This window comes from Pelmatolapia mariae, linkage group LG12 (assembly GCF_036321145.2).
Source record: "Pelmatolapia mariae isolate MD_Pm_ZW linkage group LG12, Pm_UMD_F_2, whole genome shotgun sequence".
Lineage (NCBI taxonomy): Eukaryota > Metazoa > Chordata > Actinopteri > Cichliformes > Cichlidae > Pelmatolapia > Pelmatolapia mariae.
The window spans coordinates 33,100,966-33,117,378 of record NC_086237.1 but is presented as its reverse complement, the minus strand read 5'-3'; the positions used below and the strand labels follow the sequence as shown (position 1 = coordinate 33,117,378).

General features: G+C 39.5%; 1 protein-coding gene across 1 annotated transcript in view; it reads right to left on the bottom strand.

Annotated features, from left to right (window-relative positions):
- Positions 1-16,413, bottom strand: part of si:dkey-215k6.1 (transmembrane protein 132C) — a 269,137-nt gene that overhangs the window by 179,712 nt on the left and 73,012 nt on the right. The window lies entirely within an intron of this gene.

The window sequence follows — 16,413 nt, the reverse complement described above, 5'->3', positions numbered from 1 at the left end:
CCTGACCCTGAAGTTTTAGGCTGAGGACCATGGCCACAGACTTGGAGGTGCTGATTCTCATTCCTGCTGCTTCACACTCAGCTGTAAAACACTCTAGTGCAAGGTGGAGGCCACCACCTGATGAAGCCAACAGAACCACATCATCTGCGAAAAGCAGACAGGAGATTCACCCAAGTGGAAGCCTTCTGCCACTTGACTACACCTAGAAATTCTGTCCTTAACTATATAAAAATATAAAAATTAAATATATCACACAAATTAGTTGGTACCCAGTTTCTTTTACCTTTTTTAAAAAACAAAAACAAGTCAGATCTTGCACCAATACATTAGGTATCACCAGAGGTTAAAGGTGGGTCTCTTTAGGCTTAAGACTTAAGTACTCTTGTCAAGAGTACAATGGCAGTACCATAGATGGTACATACCTACAGATAAGCCTTAGTACCACTAAAGGTACAGTAAAATGCTTTATTTCTTGAGAGTAGAGAAGAGGAGTAGAGGTTTCTGGCAGAACTGTTTCAAAGGTACATGGAGGAAAGGAGAAAGTCAGAAAACTGCCCTAACCCTGCAAACTTTGTCGAATATAGAACTTTATTGCTTACCCAACACCTTTTTCTTCAATATATTACAAACAATGCAGGAGATTTGACCTATTCAGTCTTAAGTTGTTGGCTGTGTAATGTAAGAGGCTTTTAGAATATGTAAAAATACTTATTTCATTGATCTTCAGTGCTTGTGTTTATTCCATAAAAAATAACCTATGAAGGTGATGTCATATTTATTACTTGATATGAAACTTCATGTAGTATTAGAGATCAACATTATGCCACATTATGCAGATTTATGGCTGCAGCATGGAGATAAGCACTTCATATTTTGGTACCTATTATTCTTGGAGGTTGAGAGTCATTGGCAGAAAGAAGCTCCTTTGAAATGTACCCGCAGTTGGTTTTCTGATATAGCTCGAAATAATCATGCTGTCTGGCAGATAGGTCATGTGGTCATATAATCAGTACATTTTCTTAGTAAGCTCCAGGTTTCCTTTTTCTTCATTCTTATTCTATCATTATGAGTACCTTTGAGGTGCATATTGCTGCATGTATGTCGTGTGTGTGTGTGTGGGTCCACAGGACTCTATGAAGCATATGTCCCAAACCAGGAAAGGGACCTTGAACAGCTGATAAACATACGTGCACGCAGAGCGTTTTCATGCAGGCAAAAGTTGACCCTTGGATGGAGTCATTAACATCATCAAAATATGAGAAACAAATTGGGAAAAAAAAGTTCCTCTGCATATTAATGAAACATTGTCCTTTATTATAGTAATGTTGCACTGATCACTGTTTGATTGCAATGTGATTGGTAGCAGCCTTGCACCCCAAAAAACACAGCGTTGGGGGCAATTTAATAAAGCTAAGTTACAAATTAAAAAAATGCCAAAGTACAGGAAATCTATATTTTTTTAAAGATGCATTACTATAAAAAGGGCTTTCAGTGGAAAGAGACACATCAATTTGAGCTCAATTGGTGGCGCTATACAACAAGTCAGAGTTGGCCCTCTGTCATCCTTATACTGATATGCTATTGGCTACCTTTAAACCTGGCATGATCCTGATTCCCTGCCATCATTATTTGGCAACCATAAACCACAACAGGAGTCCATACCCACTGTGTCCTGCTGCACAGTTTGTCTTTGTGTGTGTGTATATTTATGAGCACTCGAGTGTGCGTGTTTCATTCATGGGCATGCATGGTTAACTATGCGTATGTGTTTATATGACATTCAAAACTATCCCTGTCCCTTATTCATCTTTGTGTATGCATGATCATGATTAACAAAATGGTCATGAAATATAAGTATAGATCATTCTGTGTCTCTCTGTGTAGAAAACTGGCCAGGGAGAAGGCCAGATGTACAGAGATTTGACAAGGCCCATCTGTGATCCTTCTTCCCCCTCTCAAAATGCCCATCCTGCTCTATTTCCAAGTACAAAGACACAAATTCAGCCAGTAATCAAAACACAGTGGAGCGTGTAGGACAGGAAAAGCTAGAAAGAAAGAAAGAGAGCAAGAGAAAAGCCAGATGGGTATGAGTGAAAAGGACAGATACCAAGATTTGATAATGTTATCAGCAGTGCCCGATATTGTGTTGGTTAAATATTGAGTCTGATTCTTAAATTTAATTAGAGAGAGGTGCACACATAAACACACACAGGCATACATGCACACAAAGACTATCTTTCATTGTCAGCCTTGTTTGAAAATGTGCCGGCTACTGTGTGAATGAATGATGAATGTTTAGACAGCTTAGTAAAAGACTAGAGTGTATATTAAAGTAAATTGTTATACATAAAAATGGAGAAAGAAGAACTTTAATATGAAAACATTTTGAGATGCATAATCCTTGAGTTAACATCTTTATGTATCTGGTGTGATTCAGGGTTGCCATTCACTGCCAAAGCAGAATGTGTCAAATTGTTTTAAAATGTTGTTCCTGATTTACTATGGAATGGACTGGACTGGCTTCTACTTACTGACCACTCAAAACACACATTTACCAATTCATTGACTTATTCTACAAGAATGATTCTAAATAACGCTATGTACCCCATAACTGACTGGTAGAAAATTGCCAACATTTTGCTGTACACATTGAAGGATGTCCGCTTCAGTACCTCATGCATCTCAGTCTGAGGTGTAAAAAGGTGAACACAAATAGACAGCACATCTTCCTGTGGAGCACATCACCAAGTCAGACAGAGGACTGCCTCGCATACTATGGCCTGTCTGTCAGGTACTCTGTAATCCACGAGATGGTGGACGTGTTTACTGCCATTTCCTGTAGCTTCTCGCTCAGTAGCTGGCTGAATGGTGTTAAATGCACCTGACAAATCAAAGAAGGTGATCTTCACAAAGCAGCTGGTACTACCAAAATAGGAGCATGCTCTCTGCAGCATGTAGATTAATGTGTCATCCATTTGCAGATTTGGTCTATTTGTTAACTGGAGATGTTTTCACCTGCAATTTCAAAATGACTTAAACTAGTCTCTCCAGCACCTTAATCAGATGTCATGTGATGGCACCTGGTCAATAGTTGTTAATGGTTCAGTAACACTACAGCAAAACTAGGATGGCAACCTCTTTGTGACTAAGAAAGATAGGTGTTTACCTGGTGATTACACTGATTTTTTGCCTGCCAGCTTGACCCAATTTGACTGCAAGCTGATAGCAGTCTGAGTCTATTGCTGTTTTATTGCCATCTTGAACCATCAGAGTCACTTTGGTGGTTGGTTGGTCGCTCCTTTACATGTTCTCCAATCACTGTTTTTCCTGCTTGTGAGCTTATGCTAGAGTGTGACTGTACCGCTGATGGTAGCAGAGGTCTCAGTTTCTAACATGACGTTTTCCAAAACACTGGTATCTTCTCCTGCTTCAGGTTGCAGACAGGATGCAAATGTGAATCAGGATTACAGACAGCTAGCTAGCACAGGCCCTTAGAGCCCTTAGAGCCCCTTGTCCTGATGTAGTTTCTCCAGATGTCTTGCAACCTCACTAGAAGTCAAAGAGGTGTTTTATCACAGGTGGGTAAGATCTCTTGGGGGAAAGCAAAAGAGAAGGGTAAATAATGGAAGGTATTGGGGGGTTGTGTGGAACTTAGGGTGTGTGTGATGGAGGAGGCAGCATAGGCCTTTGAACTAAACTTGCTGAAGATATTGTTTAGCTCATTTGCTCTCTGTAGGCTGCCCGTGCTCGTCTCTCTGTCCACTTGAACCCAATGATTTTATTAATTCCACTCCACATACCCTTCATGTTGTTCTGCTAGAGTTTGCCCTCCAGCCTCCACCTGTAGGAGTTCTTGCATTTCCTCCGTTTCACCCTTAGGTCATTCTACACCCTTTTCAGTTCTTTTCTGTCCCCAGACCTTAAGGCTTTTTTCTTCTTTTTTCTTTCTTTTTTTTATTAAGTAGTTCTTTCAGGTCACTGGCAATCCGTGGTTTGTTGTTCACAAAGCAGCATACAGTATTAGCTGGTAAGATTGTAGTTTCACAGAATGTGATATACACTCTGTGATGCAGCCAGTCCCACTTGTAAAATCCTTCAATGCTGCAATTCCCTGATTGCTTCAATTTTCCATCCTGTAACAACTCTTAGGGTTACAATGTAGATGTAGTACTTTGTATTCTCTGGTGGCAAAATTAAAATATTATTGAAAAGCTGATAGGATTCTTGTCTTGTGACCACAGGAGAAAACCATGCTGCCCAATTACCATTACTCGCGATTTCCTTTCATGTGTGACCGTCATCAGCCAACTAATTCTGTCAAGTTCCCTCTCTGGTCTCAATCTTCTGTTCCTCTTTGCCAGTCTTACTATTGTTGTTATCGTGTGTGTGCTTTTGTCGGTTTTTGTTCTAGACTTGAACAAATAACTATTCGTTATAAATTCTTAGGCATGGCTAGCAAAGTAATTGTGATTTTATTAAAAAGTTAATATTTCTAGTAAAGCAGTTACATATTTGGGAATTGTTAAAATCCACCAAATGTCCAAATTTTAAAAGCATCAAAACATCAGGTTGCTTTTGCTTCATTCAGTGCAGACACAACACAGGAAGGAAAATCTATCATGGTAGAATTTTTTGAAAAGAATGAACTCCATTGATCACACAGATGGCACACTATCTGAGAGAGTGAGACGGAAAGAAATACGGAGACTGAAAGAGCTGCAGACACATACAGCGAGATAAATAGAGATGGTGTGAGTTATGGAAGAAAAGAAGGAAAGAGTGGTTAAGGAGCAGAGATAACAGGGAGAACGAGGATGGAGGGGATGAGAGAGGGATGAGTTTTCTATTTCTGAGCAGCCCATTCATCATGAGTATAGAGTTTATTTTGGTGGTCTCTCTATCTCTTTTTCTCTTGCTGTCTGTCCCTCCTTATACTGTCCTGTGTGATCTCTTATCGCTAGCATTAATGATACTTTTAATCTTCTAGGAGAACTCCATTGGTTGTAAAGGTTAATGTAGCTGTAATTGTCATAGTCACAACTGATCGACATGTGAAAAGTTGTAAAAGGTCTTCTGTGGCTGTGGAGAAACAATGTCCAAGAAATAACCTCTGATGATGTCATCAGAATCAGAATACTTTAATAATCCCTAAGGAAATTATGACTATCTGAACTGGATCTGGAAGACAAACCCTATATTATAAAACAGGGCTGTAGTATTAGTTGTAAAAAGCTGTAGAAAGACCCCTCCAAAGCCAAAGGGTCTAATAAAACTTTTACTAGTTGGGAATTTGGACCGTCAGTTAACTTCAATAAACTGCCCTTGGGTTTTTTGCATCTCTGATGTGCTTTACTGGCATGCACTTTAATTTTCTTTTCTTTAAGTACAGAACTAGATTTAAAGGGCTTTTGTTTTTAGGTACTGTTTTGTTTAGGCATCAAAACTCTAAAACACCAGGGCTCTAAAACTAAAGTTTGTCCTGCAGAAAAACAAAATATTATTTCAGGTCAGTTGCCTCACACTTATACAACAGATGATTTTTCTGTTTTTGAAGTTCTCATTTTGAGTGGTTTAAACTGTGTCTAAATGTGCTCATTGCCAGACCCAAGTAATGTTAAAAGTTGGAATTTATCCTAATGTGACAAGTTTAGTTATTGGAGTGGACTTACTTTTCTTGACCTGCAAACTGTTTAGTGATAATATGTCAAACAGGATTAAGTCTATAGAACTTATGCATTAGGTGTGACTTTCACTTTCTGGCAACTATTGGAGTGTCTTAGCAATGCATACAAAGTGTATCTGCATTTCTACGGATAAGATTTGTGCAGAGCAAAACAAATAGTCAGAAGACAGGGATTGGTGAGAGGGATAGATGATGAGGTGTAGATGCAATTTATGCTGTCAGGTACCAGATTCGAATCAGCACCTCCAAGTCTGTGGCGATGGTCCTCAGCTGGTAAAGGGTGGAGTGCCCACTCTGGGTCAGGGATGAGTTACTGCCCCAAGAGGAGGAGATTTAGTATCTCGGGGTCTTGTTCACAAGTGAGGGAAGAATGGAGCGGGAGATCAACAGACGGATTGGTGCTGCGGCTGCAGTGATATGGATGCTGTACAGGTCTGTTGTGGTGAAGCGAGAGCTGAGGGTAAAAGCGAAGCTCACAGTTTACCAGTTGATCTACACCCCTTTGGGTAGCTTTAGGTAGTGACCAAAAGATCGAGATCACAGATACAAGAAGCAAAAGCGAGTTTTTTTCCAAAGAGTGGCTGGCTTCTCCCTTAGAGATAGGGAAAGGAGTTCAGCCGTCCAGGAGGACCTCAGAGTAGAGCCCCCTAACCCTAACTAGAGATGGCACGATACCACTTTTTTATGTCCGATACCGATATCATAAATTTGGATATCTGCTGATATCGATGTTAATCCGATATAGTGTGTTTTTTTAATCAATAAAACTGTTTTTTAAATATCTTGCTGCATTTTGTATAAGTTCATACTCAAGTTTAAATAAACAACAACACTAAAGCTATTCTGTTATACCTGTATGTAAAAAAAAATACACTGCGCCCAAAATATTTCATAGTTCAGCAACACTGATCAATCTAATAAAATTAAACCTACTCCATCCTCCCTATTCTGGTATTTTAAAGAGTACTTCGCAGAAATATTAAGCAAACTAACTAATAGGGTTGCAAACTCCCAGCAAAAGAAAATGGGGAACCACCCCCCACCCTCCACCTGATGATACTTAATCGATGTAATCAACTTGAATTTGATGCAGGGTGAAAAAAAATGCACAGAAATAAATTATTTTTCAAGAATAATTAAATAGATTCAACATCTTTCTTCAACAGAATTGCAAACTGCACAGATCGTACCTTCCCAAAGGAAAAAGTACTATAGCTTTGTAATGGAATTTCTTTCACTTATGTACTAATCACATTATTTTATTGTATAATGCCATATCTGACACCCATACTGTAAGAGGGAAGTTGGGGGGGAGCAGACCACTCCACAGGAAGAGTCTTTTGTCTCTTCAAGGACTCTGGGAGGTAGCAAGGGAGTGTGAACCTTAAGGTGTGAAACAGCTGTGTACTGCCTTTTGTTCCTGAAGAAGGTATTTAAACTGAGAGCCATGCTAGGCTCAGTGAGAACTCTGCTGACCGTCTGTCCCGCGGACATGCAGGCTCTCCACAAGCTTGGTTGTCCGTTGTCTTTGTGTGTCCGGATTAAAGAATGTTAGCTACCGCTCACCGCTCGTCTGCAGGCTTTATTTAAGTGGAAAAACTTCCACAACAGCTTACTAGGGTATATTAGACTTAACAGTTACTATATACAGTAATGGACTTCTATACATTTTACATCAGATTAAAACTTTGGGTGTAAGATTCAGATAATTATTTATTGAAAGCTAGATATTTTAAATGAAAATAGGAAAGAAAAGTATGTCTTTGTGCCCCCTCATCCGCCCCTGCACAGTTACCAGCCGTCAGCTACGTAGAAAAAGATCCTGGTGTAGAAAGTAATATTAAATAAATTCTAACAACAGCTTATCAAGCTTAAACGTTCTGCTGTTGTTCAGCCGCTGGTTTCCTTTTTCTGGTGCAAAGTGGGCCAAAAACAAAGAAGAGAGACGGACTAGCGACAGAAAAGCCGATCAGCTGATCATTAAGCAGTTTCACGATTGAAGTAGCAGCAAGAGAGGGAGAGAGAAGAGGCTCCATATATTGGTTGTTAAGCTTAACATGGGAATGCTTTACAACCATTCAGAGATGAACTTACACACTTGCTTTACTTCTCTCTGGGATAACTTCCTCGGAGATGAAATGCTGGTTTGCTAGCGAGGCTACAAATACACACAGCCGCTCTATCACGTGACGCATACTGCTCCGACGTGCTACGGTTATGAGCCGAGTTACGCCATGTCGCAAGTTTTTTGAGATGCTTTTTTGATATTTAATGGATCGGATTACAATTTTTATTTCTCGCCGATATCCGATCCAGTAATTTAGGTCAGTATCGGACCGATACCGATACGTAATATCGGATCGGTCCATCTCTAACCCTAACCCTGCTCCTCTACATCGAAAGGAGCCAGTTGAGGTGGTTCGGACATCTGACAAGGATGCCTCTTGGGTGTCTCCTGGGTGAGGTGTTCTAGGTATGTCCCACCGGTAGGAGGCCCCAGGGCACATCCAGGACATGCTGGAGAGATTCTATCTCTTTGCTGGCCTGGGAACCCCTTGGTGTTCCCCCAGACAAGCTGGAGGAGATGCCCAGGGAGAGCAAGGTCTGGACTTCTCTGCTTAGACTACTGCCACCACAACCCAGCCCCAGAAAAGTGGAAAAGGAAGGAAGGAAGGAAGGAAGGAAGGAAGGAAGGAAGGAAGGATGGATGGATGGATGGATGGATGGATGGATGGATGGATGGATGGATGGACCAGATCACTCAAAAAGGCTAGCCAGCATACACAATATTATTTTAAAAAAATAATATTGCTATATACAAATGTTTAAATGGAAACATAATCAATTAAACTATTGTGATAACTTTGAAAGTCATTCATTTTTTAAAAGTGCAGGCTGCTGTCCTAACTTGTCCATTTGTAGTTGTACTGATTATTTTTTGCAGGTGTACCCATAGAAACAAACACCTTTAAAACACAATATTGTGGGGTTGTTGGTCAATCAAGTGTTTTTGTATTTTGCAGTTTGGATATCTTTCCTTCAAGATGGTCATAGGTGCCCACACCCTCAACACTGCACATAGTATTAGCCTACCACAGGTAGCAGGCTACCCCAAACACTGTGTTTTACATGAACAAGGTGGTCGTGGATAGAGTCATATTCCTGCCTTGAATTATTGCTTCAGTCCACCCTCTTTTTTATTGTGATTAAGTTACCTTTCAGTTTGTCCTTGCCCGTTGGTGTGTTTGCTGAATTTGTCTACCCCACAATTTTCAAACACACCCATGCACACCACCTGTTGATTGATGTCCCTGTCATAGGATCAGTGGAGTCACATTTCCCCAGGTATGGTCTGACTACTATCTCTTTCCACCACCACTAATCCCTTTCCCTACCCTTCCATCCAACTTGCTTGGATTCAGTAACCCCCTTTCACTTTCTGCCTGCTTCTTTTTTACTTACCTTTTTTTATCCTGTATACCTCCCAGCATCACTTTTCTCCTCTCCTCAGTTTGTTTTCACGTTCTTCTGTCTTTGTCATTAGCCCTTTTTATAGACATTCTCACAACATCCATAGTATAAGATTATAATAGAATTCATCTTGCCCGGCTTTAAGATATGCAGCCAATTCACAGTAACAAAAAGAAAAGAAGTTAGTTTACATAAATAAACAGAAGTTTCAACCAATCGCCTGTACTTTTTTGAAGGCATCTGTCCTTTTCCAAGCTTTTTCCGGGGACTACTTCTCAGATACTTCTGTAAACAATCCAGTGTCATGACAAAACATGTAGCAGAGACGTCGGTCCAACTTGTCCATTTCACACTTCGCCTCTCCGGAGCGCGAAATGGACACGCATGCAGACATTGCAGTAAACTGCAGGACCAACAGACGGAGATATTTTATATCAAGCCAACATTTAAAAAAAATCACGGGTAAGCATTTAAACAGACATTGCTAACACATTTACATATAAATATACATAAGCAGTGTAGCTTATTAGTTTCTAGCGATTACGAATCCTGGAATGTACTTCATACGTTCCTTGGTCCCTAACGACTTCTTGGATTTAAATATATTATCTCCCCCTGCTGGTACTGAAACTTCAGCATGCGTGTCCATTTTAAGCTTTGGCGTGATATCAGATGGCTGTGAAATAGCCCATACAATGTTTTATGGCCTACTTATGGTCACTGCATTGGTCAAGTCGTATGCAATGATGTCATCATAGCATTTATGTCGGTGGTGAGAGCTTGCCAAACAATATTCTGCAATATTTTCATGAAGTATGTGTCACCACTCAGACAAAACCTCCACATCAGCTCTGGTGTAGGAGAAGTAGCCGAAATCAGAAGCAAAGAAATTGTGGAGATTTTTTTCCAGGTTTTCTACAAAAAAAATCGCATCTTTTCAAGCTGTCACAACATCTCCCTTTGTACATCTGAAATTCTCTGAGCCTTTGTTTAGTTACATTGAAATAGCAGCAAAAACGGACAACAGTGCTTTCAATGAGACCGCATCACCTTAGCCAGGTTGCAGAAATTGAGAGGTGCATAACAAGCTGAAATAACACCAAAACAGGTCCAGCAGTTGTATTGTCACCTTTCGTTTGCACTACCAGGGAGGAAGACAACAGTGGCTATAAAATGGCCTTCAGGTTAGAAAAGAGATAGCAGGAGAAAGACTGATTCTGTCATATGTGGGTTAATCATCATAACATAACCAAGCCTTATTACATTTTTTCTGTTCGTTTTACAACAGGGAATATTATTTTCCAAATACTAATAAGGTACTACTATACATACTACTATGTGAAGTCTACATGGTGTATTTGGGTGTATTTGACTGTTGTGAAAGCTGTGGTATCTGCAGTTCTCAGTAGATGACTGGTCAAAGTTGAACTGAAATACGACTTAGCCACCATTCTCTTCCATGTTCATAAAGCATGTTCCACTCTCACTATACTTACACAGTCACCCCTCTCCAATTTCCTTATCACTTTCCTTCACTCTGTACAGCCAGCCTCTCCTTGAGGAGTAAGAGAAACAGGGCGAGATTGAGTGAATGAAAGATTCAGTGAAGGATGGATAAGATGATGGGAAGAGGACTTTGGGAATTGTGAATGTAAATTTTGTGACAGTCATGCCAGAGAATTTATTTTTCTGTGCATGTTTGTGGGTTTTTGCCTGCTTGTGTGAAAGGTGTGGGGGCTGGTGGTTGCAGGTGGGCAGTGGATTATCTAGGAAATATGCTGTACATTGGGTCGATGTTTTTTGGGCCTATGGACTCCTCATGTGAACAGTATTTTTTTCTAATAAAGTTAATGTGTGCATGTTCTCCAAGTGGAAAGATGGACTGCCATCTTTCTTTCAGAAAAAACTGAAAAACACTTATCAATAACAGGCAGTAAAACAGTAATTCCCAAATACACAGTGGATCAGTGTGCTTTGAACAACCAATTTTATTTCAGATGGGCATTTCTTATTGAACAATGGCAAGTACTTGTCTGCTAGTAGCAGATATACAAAATTAAAGCAAATGGTTTATTCAACCACAGTGGGAAACCCAGGCTTATTCAAGGATATGGTGTGGTTTAAAGTTGTCTGAGCTACTGTAATGAGCTTCTAAGACAGGTGGCAGAGATAGTATACGAGCAGATAAATGAACTGTTCATTTTGGTGGTTCTTTTGTTTATTTGAAACAAGCTGTACAGTAATACAAAACTGATTTTGTTTTTTCACCTGTAGAGTTTCCAAATTACGGAAGCCAGTTAGCGTGATAAACAAATAAAGTAAAAGTTATTTCAAGCAAAACAGAGCTATGAAGAAAAGCGTCTGTGTGTGTCAGGCCAGGATCTTCTGGCTGTGAATATAAGAAAGGGATAAATCCATTGGGCCTTGGTGCCATTCAATTCTATCCTTCAGTGGTCCACAGTCAGTGAGCCAACTTGTAAAAGCTGCTTATAAAAGAGCTAAAGGACTTGCAGCATCAACTGACTTAATGGACCAATAGGAACAAAGTAGCAAGGGAGAGTAGAGGATAAGAGTGGATTGGAGAAGAAAAGAGAGGAAAGGAGAGCAGAGCAGACCTTTGACAAACCCATCATTGGTTACATTTTTCAACTTACAAACATAACTAAGAGGAAAGTTTAACTTAACTACAATCCAATACCAAACCCAAAGACTATCTGACATGCACACAAGAAAAAATATGCACAAAACAAAATATGTCTATCTCCAGTTACATTGTACACAACAGAACTGAAACAAATTCATAAACAAATTCTTCAATGTCAGACCATTTCATAGTTTACAAATTCTATTTTAAGGTTTGTACCCACCAGTCTCTTGAATCTAAGTTCATCATTTCCATCATTTCATTTCTCCTAGTGACCCAGATGCTCCTGTGAGCCCAGCCTATTAGAAAGTTAATCAGACAAACCATCCTATGTTCTGCTGCAGAGTACTTTGGACCAAAAATACAAATACTGTCTTCTAATATAGCTGCTAAATCAGTAAGCACTGCTGTAGCAAAGAAAAAAAGGTTAGCTAGTTAGGGACAGCCAATCCACAGTTGCTGCAATGTTTTCTTTTCAAAAAAAGGACTGTTATTTTAAATCTATATGTGTCACACGTTTGCTTGTAGCTTCAACAGACATGTATCACTACTCTCCCATGGAGATGTGCATTGCGTTTTTCTGTGGGAGGTTTGTACAGAGACCTCCAGCTGCCCCTAGGAGACAAACACAGCGCCAACACACCTAACCACCTTGACTCCTGGACACCAGCCAATGATGCTTTTGTTGAAGACTTGCACAGCCACAGTGTACAGAGCCTTCTTCATCACCTCTGACAATGCACACCATTCAGGTGTTTGAAAAGATAACAATTTTTTCTTCCTCATCCTGCTCCTACATGTGGCACAAATGGACAATGATAATAAAACAGATTGGTCCCCTCAGAATGAGTCCCCAAGGCTTCATTAAAGAGATCAGGAAGACCTTCTTCCAGCAGCTTCTCCAGACATCGCAGAGAGTAGAGGTTCCTCACCAATATTACCATTGAATTGAGAACAGTCTCTTTAAAATAGTTCTCAAAGTGGGTGAAAAGTCTATGACAGTAAGGTCTAGAATATAAAGAAGCCTGTGATTTGCTTGGCCCTTTACTCTATGAAGTAGCATGGATGCCATTTTAAACCAAGGCAGTTGCTGCTTATGACAGAGATTGTACTGTGTGGTTTGGAGGCAAAATAATGTTATGTGCCTATGAATCTTGATCAGGTCCTAGATCCCCTCTATTTTAAGTAGAAAGAGCACAGTAGAGATAGTCCAGGGGCATCCTCCTCAGAAGAATTTTTCTTTTCCTGTTTTCTTGATTTGAGTCGCTGGAGGTTCTACAAAATTCAGATGGCGCCAGTTTTCAGAAACAGCCAGGTTGTTAACAGTCAAAGTCCTAAACTGGAGCTCGACCTCAGTCTACCAAGACAATCTAGCACTGAGTTTTTCAGATAGACCTTTCCAAATTTTTATTCTAGAAATTATCACTTCTCTGAAACACTCAAATATTTCATCCTTTCTCTGTAGCCCAGCTGGTAATGGTAGTTCCTCTTTATTGCTCTATTCGCCCAACATGAAACATTCACATTTTGACCAGCTGACCTTAGCAGAGGATGACTGTTTGTGTAGTTTCTGTTCAAGAGTTTTATGTCAATTTAGCAAGTTATAAAAACTATAACATTATTAGCATATGCTGACAGTCTCACTGTGCTTCTTTCTTCTTCCACAAAGATCAACCCTGCCTGAGCTGGTTTAAGAGACGTATATAGCATTAAAAGGGGACGTCCCTGCCTGAAGCCTGAAAAGAACATGCTGACTCAGTTGTCGTGCCACCTTTAACATAATTCTAGCACAATTACATCCAAGAAAGCTTGCCTAAAACTAAACAACACTTGTTGTTGATAGTTGACGTCAGCAGGGTCCTGGGCATTTTGTACAATGTACAATGTATTTCCTAGCATGCCTCTCCCCCATCAAAACTTTTCAGAAAAAGTGTCTGTTTTAGACTTTGTTATGTAAAATAACTGTGTAAATATTTGCAGAGTTAAAATTCAGTTCATAACGAAAATGTATTTTCTATAAAAGAAGTAAAGTAGTACAAACAGAAATGTGTACAAAGACAGACACATTTTTTTCTGCTTAAGAAAGAACTGCCCTGTCCAGCTTATTCCCGATTTGGCTTCATTGTCTATTGAGCTGTGTGTTTCCTGTGAAAGGAACACATCAGTATGTTTATTATCTATTAGCCCTGCTTGCCTTTCTCCATCTCTTTCTGTTCTGATATTTACATTTTCTACTCTCAAAATTTTCATACAGACCAGAGAAAGAAGAAAAAGAGGGCAGTGAAAACCTTCCAAGAGAAGATTACCTTCTGTGCTTCACCCATGTCACTGTGCGTGTGCTTTTAGAGGAGCTTTCACTGATTTTTCTTTTCTGAATTTAGTCAATATCTTCGTTACAAAAAGCCTTTTTGTTTACTTACTTTATTTACTCTCCTTCATCTTTAAAACAGAGTTAAAAATGGAAAAAGTCTTGACTTCCAAAAGGACTCATTTAAAATGTAATGGTTTTCCTATAGGGAACATGACTCCTGATGCTCATACTGTGATATGATATCTGAGAACTGTGACAAAGAGCAATCTTTGAGCATTTATCCCGTTTGATCTAAATAAATGTTCATTTTCAACATTTATGGAGATCAAACAGCCTACAATTATTTGAGGTGCCAGGTGCTGGTTGTGTCCCCCACTGTTTGTTGCCATGCTATTTGGAGGTTGCTGTTTCCAGAACTACTCATGGCCTACTGTTCGTCTGCATCACTGACGGTGAGCTGGTGGTCAACAGGACCACTGTGAGGAGCCTGCTGCTGCTCACCTGCATCACTCGCTTGAGTCTGCTGCTCACCTGCATCGTTGTCCACACCCTGGATTTAATGGTGATAAAAGTCTGACTTCAAAACTGTCAAAACATTTCATGTTGCCCAAGCTTGTATAAACAGTGTATAAACCATGGTTGTATTTAACCTTAAAACACACTTTTAGTGTCTCATTCAAGTACACAACTTCCATAAGTTTCTGAAAATATGCTATATCTGGCGTCTTTCAGAACTTTCCAAACTAGGTCAGTAGTTTTTCCAACAGTTATTTTGGGTGGGGTGGGGGTGTGTGAATGGGAGATACTAGACATTGTATTCTGCAATGAAGGCACAACAAAGCATCCAAGAGGTTTACCAACAAGCGAACTACATGTTTCTCTCAAAAAAAATACAACAATAGGCTTATTCGTTTGAAAGCCATATATGATCTTTTCATGGGCAGCACCCAACAGAACCAGCTTGACAGATAACTTTAGGGGGAGCCACCAGTTTAGCCTCATGTCTAACTGGCAGCATAGGAAAACCCTAACTAGGGAGAGACAACATAATTTGAAGAAAACAAACAGTAAGCACAGGTTTGTTTGTTAAACTTGCAAATAAATGAAATAAAAATCTCTTGAACTTGTCTTAACTTTTTGTATAGAAAAAAAACATCTTAATGTCCCAAATTTGCTTAGCAGTCCCACACACACTCATTCTCTGTGTAAGTGTGTGTGTGTGTGTGTGTGTGTGTGTGTGTGTGTGTGTGTGTGTGTGTGTGTGTGTGTGTGCAGTGAGGTAAGGTGGGTCGAGGTCTTTGGAAAAGAGAACACCAACAATGAGGGTAAGCTGAATGTCAGTTAATGAGGGGAAGAAAAGAAAAGGAAGGACAAGCATGATGGCAAGACAACGATATGACCTGACGAACTGAAGAAAAGTGAAGGTGAGAAAGGGGAAAAATGTTCACTGCTTTAAAATGATAAAAAACAAAACATGTCTTATCATCATAAAAAACAATAACACAAATATGGACTGCTTTTCATGATAGAAAAAAAACCAAAATAAAAATTCAACATTGGTATAACAAAATATTTTACATTCTTATCAAAAAAAAAACACAAAGAAAGGGTCAAAGACAGATGAATGAGGAAGTAAACTAATCACTGCAGTCTTGTGCAGACCAAGACTGCAGAGTCTGATTTCTATGAAAAGAAATCAGACTCTGCAGCTTCTAATCAGGAGAAGTATCCTCAGCTATCCAAAGCCTCCTTTGTTCATTTATCTGAGCTTTTTTGCTGCCATTGATAAGAAACTTTGTTCTTTCACAAACCTTATGTGTCTACCAGCAATATTATCTGACATTACAGGTTTTTCGAAAAAGCTAAAACTGGTTTATGAACAAAATTCTGCAAACATACAAATGAAAACGAGTAATGTTGCTACGACAAATGAGGAACAATAAACAGCAATGAACATGTTTAAAAATATAACTTAACTTTACAACCTGTGAATGTAATGTGGATAACAGTACCCATAATCAGTCAGAAATATGCGTTGTTGTTTTCAACAGGAATGATACAGTTCCAGGATTAATGACGGTTCTTCATCTAAATTGTTCTCTGGATGTTCAGTAAATATCATTCCAGACTGTCTGATCTATACTGGTTTCTAAACATTAACTTTCTCATCTAAAGATAAAACCAGACAGTAACAGGATTTCCAAACAGGCAGAGTTTGAAAATGACACAGATAATTTGATTTAGTCGCAGGAGTCTCGTATCATTTCCAAGCTAGCGCAGAATTACAGCAGTTTGAGAATTAGT